The sequence below is a fragment of the Sminthopsis crassicaudata genome, chromosome 1, assembly GCF_048593235.1.
Source record: "Sminthopsis crassicaudata isolate SCR6 chromosome 1, ASM4859323v1, whole genome shotgun sequence".
Classification (NCBI taxonomy): domain Eukaryota; kingdom Metazoa; phylum Chordata; class Mammalia; order Dasyuromorphia; family Dasyuridae; genus Sminthopsis; species Sminthopsis crassicaudata.
In genome coordinates, this window is record NC_133617.1 from 266,204,107 (window position 1) to 266,220,686 (window position 16,580).

Genomic DNA, 16,580 nt, shown 5'->3' on the forward strand with positions numbered 1-16,580 from the left:
GTTCTTTCAGGAGCTGGGACATTCAGTCCTACTGAGTTGTTCTTTCATTATTCACTGGGCTTGGATATTTTTCCATGTACAAGATACTTTCACTTTTTTTAAAAAAATGAGGGAAAAAACAATGTTGTCAGTATCAATAAATCTGCATCCAGAGAGAGTCACTTCCTATCAAGGTTTCAAAAATGCTTCATGGTTTTCCGATCTCCTGTCTGCACTAATCATCTCTGATGTTTCACATATGCAGGAGATGTGATGCCAGCTTTTAAACTAGCTCTTTGCAGAACCTTACTTTAAAATAAAAATGAGGAAAAGGAAAAAAAATAATGTGAATTATTTATTTGCAACCATAGAAAGCATTGTTGCCCTTCTGTATATGAAAAACAGAGATTGGTTTGGGCTGTATGGAAGCCATGGTGAGTAGAGCCAGTGTAGGCCCATAGCTGTTTGAGAGGGGACAAGAACAAGGGAGTTTATTTTTTGCCACAAATCAAATGGCCTAATTTTGCTATCATACCAGTGACATGATAACAAATGAATAGAGTTCTACAGGGGAAGAACTGACAGAGTATATGCTGTCGAGTTACAGGAAATGGAAACACAGAGTAGAAGACTCTAAAGGTCTATTTTTGGTACCCACTCCTGAAATTCAATGTGGCCAAAACTAAGTCACTATAGATTACCATTGCTTTAGCTTACTACACCTGCAAACTAATGTATGCTAACAGAAAAAAAAGTGGCAAACTTTAATTAACATTTGCAGGGGACCTTTTATCCTTTCACCAGAGGTTCTACATGTAGTATAAACTGGTTATTATTGTCATATGTAATAGTAGGAGGGAAATGCTAGCTATCCTATTTTCTATGTATATTATTATTTCTCTCAGTCCAGGTCTTTACTGCATTCTCTCATTCTTGAAAACATTTAGCTAAATAGTCTGGCTTATTTTAGCTAGACAGCTATAGCTATTCACAAAGCAGATGGCAGCATTTACAGACTCTCACCAAGGTTTCTAAAGAATGTTTTTTTAGCCTATGTAACATAAGTTATTTCTCTCAGATAATATGCAATTAACTAAACCCCTCTTTTGGGGAACACTTTTAAAATCAAGGAGTGGCCAGTGTATGTTTGTGAACTAACATACAAGGGCATGATTGAATTGGAATGCCAATTTATAGTACAAATCTACTGTTCATGTATCAAATAGCCTGGAATACCCAGCAAAACAAGCATAGCAGTTGTATAAAATAAAAAATTTAACCCAAGTTTCTCATTTTGTACAGAACATTCATGCTTATATGGGGTACCCCGAGGAAAATCAAAGCTTATGTGATCACAGAAAGAGAGTAGGGGCCAGCCAGTTGAGACAATGAAAAAAGGGAAATATTTAACTCTTGCAATATGTCACGACTAAAAAAAATAAATAAAAATCCTTCAAAGTGTTGGACCTGGGGAAGACCAGCTTGTATTGTGTCCCACTGATTTAATTTGTACATACTGTAATTTGCTAGTCTGTAGAAGCAACAGTAATTCTGTGAGACCATCATAAGCTCATTAGAAGCACACTGAGAAAGCTTAATGGCTTACAACCCACAGCTTTTTGCATCCATTTTCTAGTGATCCCCTCTCTTGGAACCTGCTGTGCCCTACTCCATGCTGCTGATAGTATGCATACACCCCAGAAAATGAGAGGTATTTTTGAAAACAAGATTTAAGACACCAAGAAACATATCCAACCAATGTTTCAGGGGTTTGAGAGAGCGGCTAGCTGCTAGGATCAGAAAATTCTCATGTATTGTTAATCATGAGAAGATTGGTTAGCTGTTAAGTACTGTATAAGTGTAACTCATCAAAAGCTCCAACATCCCACACAATGGAACAAAAATAATTACTTTCTCAGAGCTGCTATTGTTTCCAGACTCAGCCTTCTCTGGACTAATAAAAGGTTTAATTTTAAATTGTGTGAAGGAAATGTCAATGTTACAAAGAAATACAATGAGCTATCACTTGGAGCACTATCAGGTAAAATACATAATGAATTAGAACTTAATGGGCTGGAGCTGAGTGAAACCTAAACAAACCCCTGCCCTCTTCTTGCTCCCTTTCTTCTCTTTTCCCTTAATTGATAGGACCCATATCAAAAAGTCTAGGTTTCAGCACCTTGGCTGTTTAGATGAGAAAGTTCTGATAAGGTATTTGAGCTCAGCTCAGGAGGCAAATACATACATACATACACACATACATACACACATGCCCACCCACACACACACCCACACACATATATACATATATACATATATACATACATATATATATATATATACACATGCATATGTTCTATATATATATATATATATATATATATATGTATATGTATATATATATATATATGTATGGTTGTAGGAATCACTTTAAAAGGCTCAGTTCGAAAGGGAGACTTTTTCTTTTTCCTCAGAGGCTTGGGGAGAGGGGGAAGGGTAAGTAGGATCAATTAAAGACTTCCTGTATTTAAATGTGTATTATTTTCCATTTTACCTTTCTTCAAAAAGCCAAAAGATAAATTCTCATTTCAAAGCTTGTTCTTGAGGAGTTTCAGACCATTGAAAAAAGTAATAGATACATGTTGGAGGGGAGAAATTCCACAGTCTCTATCTAGATCTTGGAACAGAATTTGACCCAAAGAACTTTGTAGACATCTCAGAAGTGCCCAGCAAAGTTAATTATCTAATTCTAGGCCATTATCAATCTCACATGGTCAATTAACATTTAGCCTGAGTCCATAGATTATGTGGCTTTACACTAGTAGGCCAAAAACACCCCAAGGGGATTTAAGAGATATTTGACTTTCTCCTAGCCTATGAGTTTAATATCTACAGGAATTAGGTAAATGTTCTAATTCAATTATTTAACTACCATTTAAGTCCCTACTGGCTTATAGCTTTGAATCAATCATAAAATATATAGAAGAAAAAAAAAAAAAAAAAAAACATAGCCCTTGTTTTTGCGGTCTAGTTGGAGGAGACAAGGCTTACATATTTGATATGGTAAGACATGCAAGTGATAGGGGTTGAGGTCCCTTTAATAGTCCTTTCTGAGTCCCAACCCCCATGGGCTGACCTTTGATTCACAAATCTTGGTCAAAAAGCAACTTTTTGAATATCTGGGCCCAGCCCCCACCAGATCTGAGCTGGCTTGGGTTTTTCAGCCCCTACTATCTGCTCAGATTTCTCCAACCCCCCACAGTTTCTTCCTTATCTGAAAAGCCCACCAAGAACTTGGGGTACTGCCTACAAGCCCCTTTTAGGTATAAAAGAGACAAGCTGGAGCTCTCTCTTTGAAGGAGCCCCTTCCCCCCAAAACATGGCATCCTTCCGGCCATCTAAGGGTTCCTGCCCACCCAGGGGCCACCTTTGGCCTGGTGTCTTTCTACCTTTAACTTTACTTCCAAATTCCTACAATAAACCTATTTTTATCAATCTCGGTTTTCGGGCCTGTAAATTCATTTACAGGGGACACTGCGCCGTCAAGACCTTTGTGCTGACTAAAACAGGGTTCCCCCTTTCCTATCTCTCATCACAAGTATATCATATAAAATAATTGTGCCATGTGAGGAGAATGAGAAGTTGGATTCCACAGATTTTGTCAAAACAGGATGAAGAGAGAGGTGAAATATCTCATCCTGTGAGTCAAGGACATGATTAAACAAATTTCCTGACAAAGGGGCTTAATAAACCATCCCAAACCTTGCTAGAATCAATGGCAAGGCATAAATCTGTTAATTTATGAAATGGGTGAATAAAGGGAATTGTAAATCCAACCTAATTGTCATTCTGATGGTAAATCCAACCAATTGTAACTAACTCTGACTGTAAATCCTACCAATCTGAACTTTGAAGGAAGGGGTAAAGAACTGAATTAACAGTCTAAAGCTTTCTCCTGCTAAGTACTCTGTGTATCTCATTCATGAGTATAGCCACTTCTCATGAGAATCACTAAAGGTTTCTTCTCTCAGTCTTAATGAGCACTGGTTGCAACTCTACTCCTGGACTAGATAGCAACTGGGGAAGCAATGGCCAGCCTTAGCTAGTTCCAGGCTTATTCCTCAATCTTGCTGAGTCCCTTGAAGTCTTTTGATAATGTACAGTTACTGAAGGAATTTAAAATAAGAAAAATCATTTAATGTTAAGACCATTGTTGTTGTGCAGTCATATTTGATTCTGTATGACCCCATTTGATGTTTTCTTGGGAAAGATACTGGAGTAGTTTTCCATTTCCTTATTGAGCTCGTTTCACAGAAAAAGGAACTGAGGCAAACAAGGTAAAGTAATTTGCCAGGATCACATGGCTAATAAGTTTCTGAGAACAAATTTGAACTCAAGCATATGAATCTTCCAGACTCTATACCTGGTACTCTATCTACTGAGCTATCTGATTTCACTGAGATCATTAGGGAATAATTTTGTAGAAGCACTAGGTTATTGAGTATGATCTAGTATCTAAGAATAAGAAATCAAAATAACTTATGCTTTTGAAATTGTCACAGAATCCTTAGGCCAGTCATGGATCTTTTCAGTACCTTAGGGAATTCTCTAAGACTATAAATTGCAGAGAAGATATGAATCTATGTCCAGTTTTGTGGAGGGAGTTTCCATCCCAAGAATTCTGCACACCAATGAAATTATAGACATGATATTAGAAAGAGAGGTAAAGGTCTTCTTAGGTAGAAGGAATTACTTGAACAAAGATGGGGAAGTAGCGATATTAGGACTTAGGTTGGAGGTGGTACCAAAATTGTCCTTTACAATTAGGCTGTATTTGAATATAAATACCAATTCCCTCCAAAAACAGATTTCTTTTTATATTATCCTGTTTCTGTCAATAGCCATCAAGCACATGGAAAACAAATTTTGTCTAAGGACTCATCCCTTTCTTCTTTTCCATTTAGAGTTAATTCTGCCAAGTATTATTTGAAGTGTTTCGCTTACCCTTCCCCCTACCCTAGGGTACCTTAGGGTAGGTGGGTGACACAATTGATAGAGTACCAGGTTTAGAGTCAGGAAGAATCATCTTCTTGAGTACAAATGTGGCCTCAGACATTTACTAGCTATGGGAGCTTGCATACACTACTCAATTCTGTTTGCCTCAATTTTCTCAGCTGCAAAGTGAATTGGAGAATAAAATGGCAAACCACTCCACTGTCTTTTCCATGAAAACCCCTAATGGGTCTGTGAAGAGTAGGAAGTGATTGAAATGACTGAATAACAACGAATTCATTTCCAATGACTACTTTATTTGTCCAGAGTCTCAGGACCTCATACTTGCATTATTAATTTACAATCAGATTGTCATGCCCAGTGCTTGTAATCTTGGATTCATAGTTTTCCTAACTAGTCTATCATTCCAATATAGATTCCATTCTGTTTGTATATTAATTTTCTGTAAACATTGGTTAATCTTCACTTAAAAACATAAAAATTAAGATAATCTTCAATGATACTTTCAATTTTCTAAGTCAAAATCATGTTGCTTTCAAGTTTCCCCACCCCTACCTTCACTTATTTTCTCCCCATTTATTTCCCATTAATCTCAATAAACTATTGGATATATTCAATATACTGTTGAATGGTGGTAATGATTTGGAATCAAAGACCTGGTATTATATCCTACCACTAATAAGCCTGACATCAATCCACATAGTCCAATCAGTATCTCTGAGCCTCTAATTTTTTTTTTCATCTCTGACTTCTTAACTAATAATTATGAGAGGTAATACCTGCAATACTGACGAAGATGATTGTGAGGCTCAAATATGGAAATACCTACAAATATTAGTTAAATGGTACTTCTTATAGTGTAATGAATATGCTACAGGCACACAAGGCATTATGATTCAACTTCATGCCTTGAATTTCTTCCTTTTTTCTTTTTCTTCTCTTGACATAAGAAACATGTACTTATTCTTCAAGGTCTAAATTAAATTCTATCTTTAACGTGTTTTGGCCTATGCTGTTCTATGAAGGAAGATATTGACAACCAATTAAGCACCTTCAGTAAAACAATGAGTGTGAAAACACTTGAGAGGGTATAAGAAGTGACTGTGTGAAGGGAAAATAGCAACCTTGACCAGGTTGTTTAAACCTTTTGTGGAAAGAGAAGAGAATCTTCAAAGAAGAGATGATTTAAAGAAAAAAAAAGCAACAACAACAACAACTAAGAAGCAGGAGGAAAAGCACTCATCAACAGGGAAAGACCAAAGAGAACTAAGAAAAAGAAGAACTATTTCATGAAGTAATTAGCCTCTCCTTGGAAGGAGGAGGAGCTGGATTCAAAGTAACATTTAACCTGATTTGTCTCTGTAATGAGGAGAGACACTTCTTTTGAAGAAACTGCATAGAATGATAGAGAAGATACATAGAAATGTTGGAGTGAGAAGCCGTGAGGATGAAGGAAGTTTAAATTGATTTTTGGTTTCAGTAAAGTAGATGAGTTTACCAAATTTTACTGAAGTTGGAGAGAATAAAGGAGTGTAAAAATGCATAGAATAAATGGATGTAATTGGAAATGTAATAAAAAGCCAAGAAATAAATTTAAAATGTTATCAACACTAGGGAGGGTCCCATTAAAGTGAGAAAGTATGATTTTATAGTTTGATCTCCCCCAAAACTATTCTTTATTTTTTGTGATTGCAATAATTATCAAATTATTTAACACTTATTAACAAGGGTTATTGGTGAGGCAAATATTTGTTAAAAGAATACCAAAATAAAGTCATAGATGAATATATATGGATTATGTTTTTGTTTTGTTTTGTTTTGTTTTGTTCTGTTTTGTTTTGCAAGACAATTGGGTGTAAGTAACTTGCTCAGGATCACACAGATAGGGAGTTTTGGCTTTTAAAAGAAAGCCACTGTATAAATTTTATTATCACCCATGTCTCACTATGATTTATTATGAGATTATTTCTGGAGAAATGATATGTGATTGTTAAGTGTGTTAATTAGATATAAGAAAGCTGTATTTTAATTTCAAATCTTTTCTCAGACTGTAGTACAGAGAGACTAAATAATTTCATCTATGCACTGAACAAATAGACTTGGGATTCAAGATTATGATTTGGAATTGTACAATTTATCCTAGCAGTATGATTAATATGCAGTATTAACTTAAGTACCTCAAGAATATATATTCTTCACAAGACAGCAAAACAAAAACAAAAAAAAAACCTTTATATCTACATTTCTCAGAATTGTGTGTTGGGATCTATGGAATAATTATTAATATTTTGTAGTTTTTTATTGAATTAATTAATAAAACTAAGAGTTGGTTCTATGAAAAAAAAAAACAGCAAAATAGACAAATCCTTAGTAAACCTAATTAAAAAAAGGAAAAAGCAAATTGTTAGTCTTGAAAAGAAAAGGGAGAACTCACCACCAATGAAGAGGAAATTAGAAAAATAGTTAGAAGCTACTTTGCTCAACTTTATTCCAATAAATTCCATAACTTAAATGAAATGGAAGAATACCTTCAAACATATAGTTTCTCCAGATTAACATAGGGAGAAGTAAGTAGTCTAAATAGTCCCCATCTCAGAAAAAGAAATAGAACAAGCTCTTAACCAATTCCCTAAGAAAAAATCCCTAGGACCAGATGGATTTACATGTGAATTCTACCAAATATTTAAAGAACAACTAACTCCAATGCTATATAAACTATTTGAAAAAAGGGATTGAAGGAGTCCTACCAAATTCTTTTTATGACACAGACATGGTACTGATATCTAAACCAGGTAGGTTGAAAACGGAGAAAGAAAACTATAGACCAATCTCCTTAATGAATATTGATGCTAAAATCTTAAATAAGATATTAGCAAAAAGACTTCAGAAAATCATCCCCAGGATAATACACTATGATCAAGTAGGATTTATACCAGAAATGCTGGGCTGGTTTAATATTAGGAAAACTATTAGTATAATTGATCATATTAATAATCAAATTAATAAAAACCATATAATCATCTCAATAGATGCAGAAAAAGCATTTGATAAAATACAACATCCATTCCTACTAAAAATGCTTGAGAGTATAGGAATAAATGGACTATTCCTTAAAATAGTAAGGAGCATATATTTAAAACCTTCAGTAAACATCATATGTATTGGCTATAAACTGGAACCTTTCCCAGTAAGATCAGGAGTGAAACAAGGTTGCCCACTATCACCATTACTATTCAATATAGTACTAAAATGCTAGCCTCGGCAATAAGAGCAGAGAAAGAGATTCAAGGAATTAGAGTAGGAAATGAGGAAATCAAACTATCACTCTTTGCAGATGACATGATGTTATACTTAGAGAACCCCAAAGACTGTGCTAAAAAGCTATTAGAAATAATTCAGAACTTTAGCAAAGTAGCAGGATACAAAATAAGTCCACATAAATCCTCAGCATTTTTATACATTACCAATACAATCCAAGAGCAAGAGATAAAAAGAGAAATTAAATTCCATTCAAAATAAGTCAATAGTATAAAATATTTGGGAATATATCTACCAAAGGAAAGTCAAGAATTATATGATCAAAATTACAAAATACTTGCCACAAAAATAAAGTCAGATTTAAATAATTGGAAAGACATTCAGTGCTCTTGGATAGGCCAAATTAATGTAATTAAGATGACTGTACTACCTAAACTAATCTATTTATTTAGTGCTATACCAATCAGATTCCCAATAAACTATTTTAATGACCTAGAAAAAATAACAACAGAATTCATATGGAACAAAAAAAGATTGAGAATTTCAAGGTTAGTGATGAAAAAAATAAATGAAGGTGGGCTAGCTGTACCTGATCTAGAACTATATTATAAAGCAACAGTCACCAAAACCATTTGGTATTGGCTAAGAAATAGACTCGTTGATCAGTGGAATAGGTTAGGTTCACAGAGCAAGATAGTGAATAAAAATAGCAAACTAGTGTTTGACAAACCCAAAGATCCCAACTTTTGGGATAAGAATTCATTATTTGGGGCAGAGCCAAGATGGCAGAGAAGAAACACACGACTCTGTGAACGTCCTTACTCCCTCACAACCAATTAGATAAATCAGCCTCAGAAATAGCGTTGGACTGATAAATACCACAAGGACTGGAAGCACGACTTACCAGCTGAAGAGTTTCAACAGAAAAGGTCAGTTCCCAGGGGAGGAAGAAGAGAGGCCAGCACAGACGGCTGGGTGCTAGCACACTGCACTGATTGTGCTGGGAAGGGCTCTGGGATCAGAGAAGCCACTGAGATAAAGGAATCTGACACAGGCTATTAGCTCTTCTCTGCTTATAATATAGCAGTTCAAAGGAGAAAGCTAAACTACTTGAAAAATTCAAAGATAGATTAGATCTTCCTGGATGCTAGGGGTGACTCAGCAGATCTCAGCACTGGGGAATGTGGCCCCTAGCTCTCACCCGAGACTACTTAAAAGATTGAGAAGTGGGTAGGTACGGCCCAAGGCAACACACACTGCCCAGCTCAGCTGGCGGGTGTGGAACTCAGCTACCGGAAGTCGCAGAGAAGAGGAACCTTTGAACTAGGGACCGTGGTTTCTGGCAGACACTTCCAGTTTGAGTGCAGGGGCTTTTCATGTCACCTGCTACTGACATCCACGCCCCACCGGGATGCATAGGCCGGGCTTTGTGTCGCCTTTACTGTCCAATCTAAAACCTCAGGGAAACCACTAGAACACAGCGCCCTCAAGGCACCGCAGTGCTAGTCACCTCTGAGGCACTTCCAGGGAGGGGGTGGGGAACTCTCTCCCAGAGCTCTCTCTTAGCTCATGCATAGGAGCCGCTGCATCCATCCAGTCTGGGAGGAAGCTGGTAAAGAAAGAAAGAAATAATTTCCTACCCCAGGGACAGACCCCAAAAGATTTTTCAAGTATGAGTAAGAAGCCCAGAAAAACCATAGATTCCTTCTACACAGAGAAAGAGTGGGTGTCCAACCCCGAGGAAGTTAACAGCAGAGAGTCAGCAGATAACAACCTAAAGGGGAATGATTCCTGCCCCCCATCACATAACTCTCTCCTAGAAGAGACTATTAAAAAGTTAAGAGAGTAGGAAGAAAAATGGGGAAAGGAAAGGGAAGCTATGATAGAGAATAACAACGTCCTGAAATTGGAGTTGGAAAAATAAAGAATTCACAGGAGATGCAGGGAAACAAAATTTGTGAATTAGAAAAGCTTAAAAAATCACAGAAAAGTAGGATTTCTGAATTGGAAAAGATAAAAAAGTCTCAAGAAAATAGAATCTCTGAATTGGAAAAAGAAAATAATTCTCAAAAAAAAATTAGGGAAATGGAAAAAAATTCAATAGAGCAAAATAATTCATTAAAAAACAAAATTGGGCATTTACAAAAAGAACTAAAAACTGTGAAAGAAGAAAATAACTCCTTAAAAGTCAGGATGGAACAAATAGAAATGAATGATTCACAGAGAACCCAAGAATCAGTCAAACAAAACAAAAAAAAAAAAAAATAATAAAATAAATGAGAAGTTGGAGAACAACGTCAAATACTTACTGGGAAAATCTACAGACCTGAAAAATAGATCTAGGAGAGATAATCTGCGGATCATTGGACTTCCCGAAAACTATGACCATAAAAAGAGCCTAGATTCTATTTTACAGGAATTTATCAAAGAGAACTGTCCAGAGATAATAAAAACAGAAGGGAAAGTAGATGTGGAAAGAATTCATCGAAGTCCTTCTGAAATAGACCCTAAAAAAAGAACACCACGGAATATAGTGGCTAAGCTGCAGAATTACCACACAAAGGAGAAAATCCTGCAAGCAGCTAGAAAAAAACAATTTAAATACCAAGGTGCCACAATAAGGGTCACTCAAGATCTGGCTGCCTCCACATTAAAAGATAGAAGGGCCTGGAACCTGATATTCCGTAAGGCAAAAGATCAAGGAGTGCAACCAAGAATGAACTACCCAGCTAAGTTTAGCATCTTTTTCCATGGAAGAAGATGGTCATTCAATTAAATAGAGGAATTCTATATGTTTCTAAGAAAAAAAAAATCCAGACTTAAACAAAAAATTTGATCTACATCCACAAGACTGAAGAGAAACAGAAAAAGGTACACAGAACCCTTGAGAACTGTAACTCTGTTGTGGGTATATGAAAAGTACTCATGGATAATTTGATTTTACTGATATAAAAGAAAAGAAAGGGGGGTGTAGTAAAGGGAAGGAGGTCATTTCAGAAAAAGGGGAAGGAATGATAAGAAGAGGGAAACTACATCCCAGGAAAAAGCATAGAAAATACACCATATCTGAGGGAATTTAGTGAGGGGGAGAATCATTGTGTGAATCTTACTCTCATCAGAAGAGGCTCAAAGAGTAAATAATTGACATATTTGTTTTTCAGAGAATTTTCTCTCACCTCATTAAAAGGGGGGAGAGGAAAAGGGAAAAGGAAAAGGAGAATAAGGGAAGGAACTTGGTGGGAGGGGGGAGGGATACTAAAAAAAGGGAGGGCGGCACGTCACAAGGGGGGTTTGTAAAATAAATATCGGGGAGGGGGATCAGGGGCGTCAAGGGAAAAAGCATAATCTGGGGATAATAAGATGGCAGGAAATACAGAATTAGTAATTTTAACTGTAAATGTGAATGGGACAAACACTCCCATCAAATGGAGACAGATAGCAGATTGGATCAAAAATCAGAACCCTACAATATGTTGTCTGCAGGAAATACACTTAAAGCAGGAAGAAACATACAGAATAAAGGTAAAAGATTGGAACAGAGCCTATTATGCTTCAGGTAAAGCCAAAAAGGCAGGGGTAGCTATCCTTATCTCAGATCAAGCAAAACAGAAGTTGATCTAGTTAAAAAAGATAAGGAAGGAAATTATAGCCTGCTGAAAGGTAGCATAAATAATGAAGCCATATTGATACTAAACATATATGCACCAAGTGGTATAGCATCTCACTTTCTAAAGGAAAAGTTAAGAGAATTGCAAGAAGAAATAGACAGTAAAACTATAATAGTGGGAGATCTCAACCTTGCACTCTCAGATTTAGACAAATCAAACCACAAAACAAATAAGAAAGAAATTAAAAAATTAAATAGATCATTAGAAAAACTAGGTATGATAGACCTTTGGAGAAAACTGAGTGGTGATATAAAGGAATATACTTTCTTCTCAGCAGTTCATGGATCCTATACAAAAATAGACCATATATTAGGACATAAAGATCTCAAAATTAAATGTAGGAAGGCAGAAATAATAAATGCCTTCTTCTCAGACCACAAAGCAATAAAAGCTACATTCAGTAAAAAGATAGGGTAAATAGACCAAAAAGTAATTTGAAAATAAACAATCTCATCTTAAAGAATGACTGGGTGAAACAGCAAATTATAGAAACAATTAATAATTTCACCCAAGATAATGACAATGATGAGACATCATACCAAAATCTGTGGGATGCAGCGAAAGCAGTAATAAGGGGAAATTTTATATCTTTAGAGGCTTATTTGAAGAAAATAGAGAAAGAGAAAATTAATGAATTGGGCCTACAACTTAAAAAGCTAGAAAAAGACCAAATTATAAACCCCCAACCAAAAATTAAACTTGAAATACAAAAATTAAAAGGAGAAATCAATAATATTGAAAGTAAAAAAAAACTATTGAATTAATAAATAAAACCAAGAGTTGGTTTTATGAAAAAGCCAATAAAATAGATAAACCATTGGTAAATTTGATCAGAAAAAAGAAAGAGGAAAATCAAATTGTTAGTCTTACAAATGAAAAGGGGGATCTTTCCACCAATGAAGAGGAAATTAGAGAAATAAGGAGTTACTTTGCCCAACTTTATGCCAATAAATTTGATAACTTAAGTGAAATGGATGACTTCCTCCAAAAATATAGGCTCCCTAGATTAACAGAGGAGGAGATAAATTGCTTAAATAGTCCCATTTCAAAAAAGAAATAGAACAAGCTATTAATCAACTCCCCAGGAAAAAATCCCCAGGACCAGATGGATTCACATGTGAATTCTACCAAACATTTAAAGAACAATTAGCCCCAAGGTTATATAAATTATTTGAAAAAATAGGGGATGAAGGAGTCCTACCAAACTCCTTTTATGACACAAAAATGGTACTGATACCTAAACCAGGTCGATCGAAATCTGAGAAAGAAAATTATAAACCAATTTCCTTAATAAATATGGATGCTAAAATCTTAAATAAGATATTAGAAAAAAGACTTTAGAAAATCATCTCCAGCATAATACACTATGATCAAGTAGGATTTATTCCAGGAATGCAGGGCTGGTTTAATATTAGGAAAACTATTAATGTAATTGACCATATTAATAATCAAATTAATACGAACCATATGATCATCTCAATAGATGCAGAAAAAGCATTTGACAAAATCCAACATCCATTCCTACTAAAAACTCTTGAGAGTATAGGAATAAATGGACTATTCCTTAGAATAACCAGGAGCATATATTTAAGACCGTCAGTAAGCATAATATGCAACAGAAATAAACTGCAACCTTTCCGAGTAAGATCAGGAGTGAAACAAGGTTGCCCACTATCACCATTACTATTCAATATAGTACTAGAAACGGTAGCCTTGGCAATAAGAGCCGAGAAAGAGATTCAAGGAATTAGAGTAGGAATGAGGAAATCAAACTATCACTTTTTGCAGATGACATGATGGTATACTTAGAGAACCCCGAAGACTCTGCCAAAAAGCTATTAGAAATAATTCAAAATTTCAGCAAAGTGGCAGGATACAAAATAAATCCACATAAATCCTCAGCATTTTTATATATCACTAACAAAATGTAATAGCAAGAGATACAAAGAGAAATTCCATTCCAAACAAATGTTGAGAGTATAAAGTATTTGGGAATCCATCTACCAAAGAATACTCAGGATTTATATGAGAAAAATTACAAAACAATTGCCACAAAAATAAAGTCAGATTTAAATAATTGGAAAGACATTCAGTGCTTTTGGATAGGCTGAGCGAATATAATAAAGATGACAATACTCCCCAAACTAATCTATTTATTTAGTGCTATACCAATCAGACTCCCAAGAAACTATTTCAATGACCTAGAAAAAATAACAACAAAATTCATATGGAAGAATAAAAGGTCGAGAATTGCAAGGGAACTGATGAAAAAAACTCAGAGGAAAGTAGTCTAAGTGTACCTGATCTAAAGCTATATTATATAGCAGCAGTCACCAAAACCATTTGGTATTGGCTAAGAAATAGACCGGTAGATCAGTGGAACAGATTAGATACAAAGGACAAAAAAGGGTACATCTATAGCAATCTAATCTTTGACAAACCCAAAGATACCAACATTAGGGATAAAAATTCATTATTTGGAAAAAAAACTGTTGGGAAAACTCTAATTAATATGGCAGAAATTAGATATGGATCCACACTTAACACCATATACCAAGATAAGATCAAAATGGGTCCATGATTTAGACATAAAGAGTGAGATAATAAATAGATTAGAGGAACAGAGGATAGTCTACCTCTCAGACTTGTGGAGGAGGAAGGAATTTATGACCAGAGGAGAACTAGAGATCATTATTGATCACAAAATAGAAGATTTTGATTACATCAAACTAAAAAGTTTCTGTACAAACAATACTAATGCAAACAAGATTAGAAGGGAAGTAACAAATTGGGAAAATATTTTTAAAAGCAAAGGTTCTGACAAAGGTCTCATTTCCAAAATTTATAGAGAACTGACCCTAATTTATAAGAAACCGAACCATTCTCCAATTGATAAATGGTCAAAGGATATGAACAGACAATTCTCAGATGAAGAAGTTGAAACTATATCCACTCATATGAAAGTGTTCCAAATCACTACTGATCAGAGAAATGCAAATTAAGACAACTCTGATATACCACTACACACCTGTCAGATTGGCTAAGATGACGACAGGAACAAATAATGATGAATGTTGGAGGGGATGTGGGAAAACTGGGACACTAATACATTGCTGGCTGAGTTGTGAAAGAATCCAACCATTCTGGAGAGCAATTTGGAACTATGCCCAAAAAGTTATCAAACTGTGCATACCCTTTGACCCAGCAGTACTACTACTGGGCTTCTATCCCAAAGAAATACTAAAGAGTGGAAAGAGACCTGTATGTGCCAAAATGTTTGTGGCAGCTCTTTTTGTTGTAGCTAGAAACTGGAAGATGAATGGATGTCCATCAGTTGGAGAATGGTTGGGTAAATTATGGTATATGAAGGTTATGGAATATTATTGCTCTGTAAGAAATGGCCAGCAGGAGGAATACAGAGAGGCTTGGAGAGACTTACATCAACTGATGCTGAGTGAAATGAGCAGAACCAGAAGATCACTGTACACTTCAACAACAACACTGTATGAGGATGTATTCTGATGGAAGTGGAAACCTTCAACATAAAGAAGAGCCAACTCACTCCCAATTGATCAATGATGGACAGAGGTAGCTACACCCAGAGAAGAAACACTGGGAAGTGAATGTAAATTGTTAGCACTAATATCTGTCTGCCCAGGTTTCATGTACCTTCGGAAACTAATTCTTATTGTGCAACAAGAAAATGGTATTTACACACATGTTATATTGTAACACATGTAAAATGTGTGGGATTGCCTGTCATCGGCGGGAGGGAGTGGAGGGAGGGGGGGATAATTTGGAAAAATGAATACAAGGGATAATATTATAAAAAATATACAATAATAAAAAAAAGAATTCATTATGTGACAAAAACTGATGGGAAAACTGGAAATTAGTATGGCAGAAACTAGGCATAGCGCACCACATTTAACATCACATACTAAGATAAGATCAAAATGAGTCCAAGATTTAGGCATAAAGAATGAAATCATAAATAAATTAGTGGAACAGAGGATAGTTTACTTCTCAGACTTGTGGAGGAGGAAGGAATTTGTGTCCAAAGGAGTACTAGAGACCATTATTGATCACAAAATAGAAAATTTTGATTACACCAAATTAAAAAGTTTCTGCACAAACGAAACTAATGCAAACAAGATTAGAAGGGAAGTAACAAATTGGGAAAACATTTTTACAGTTAAAGGTTCTGATAAAGGCCTCATCTCCAAAATATACAGAGAATTGACTTTAATTTATAAGAAATCAAGCCATTCTCCAATTGATAAATGGTCAAAGGATATGAACAATTTTGAGATGATGAAATTAAAACTATTTCCTCTCATATGAAAGAGAGTTCCCAAAGCACTTTTGATCAGAGAAATGCAAATTAAGACAGCTCTGAGATATCATTACACACCTGTCAGATTGGCTAAGATGATAGGAACAAATAACGATGAACGTTGGAGGGGCTGTGGGAAAACTGGGACACTGATGCATTTTTGTTGGAATTGTGAAAGAATGCAACTATTCTGGAGAGCAATCTGGAATTATGCCCAAAAAGTAATAAAAATGTGCATACCCTTTGACCCAGCAGTGCTACTACTGGGCTTTTATCCCAAGGAAATACTAAAGAAGGGAAAGGGACCTGTCAGTGTCAAAATGTTT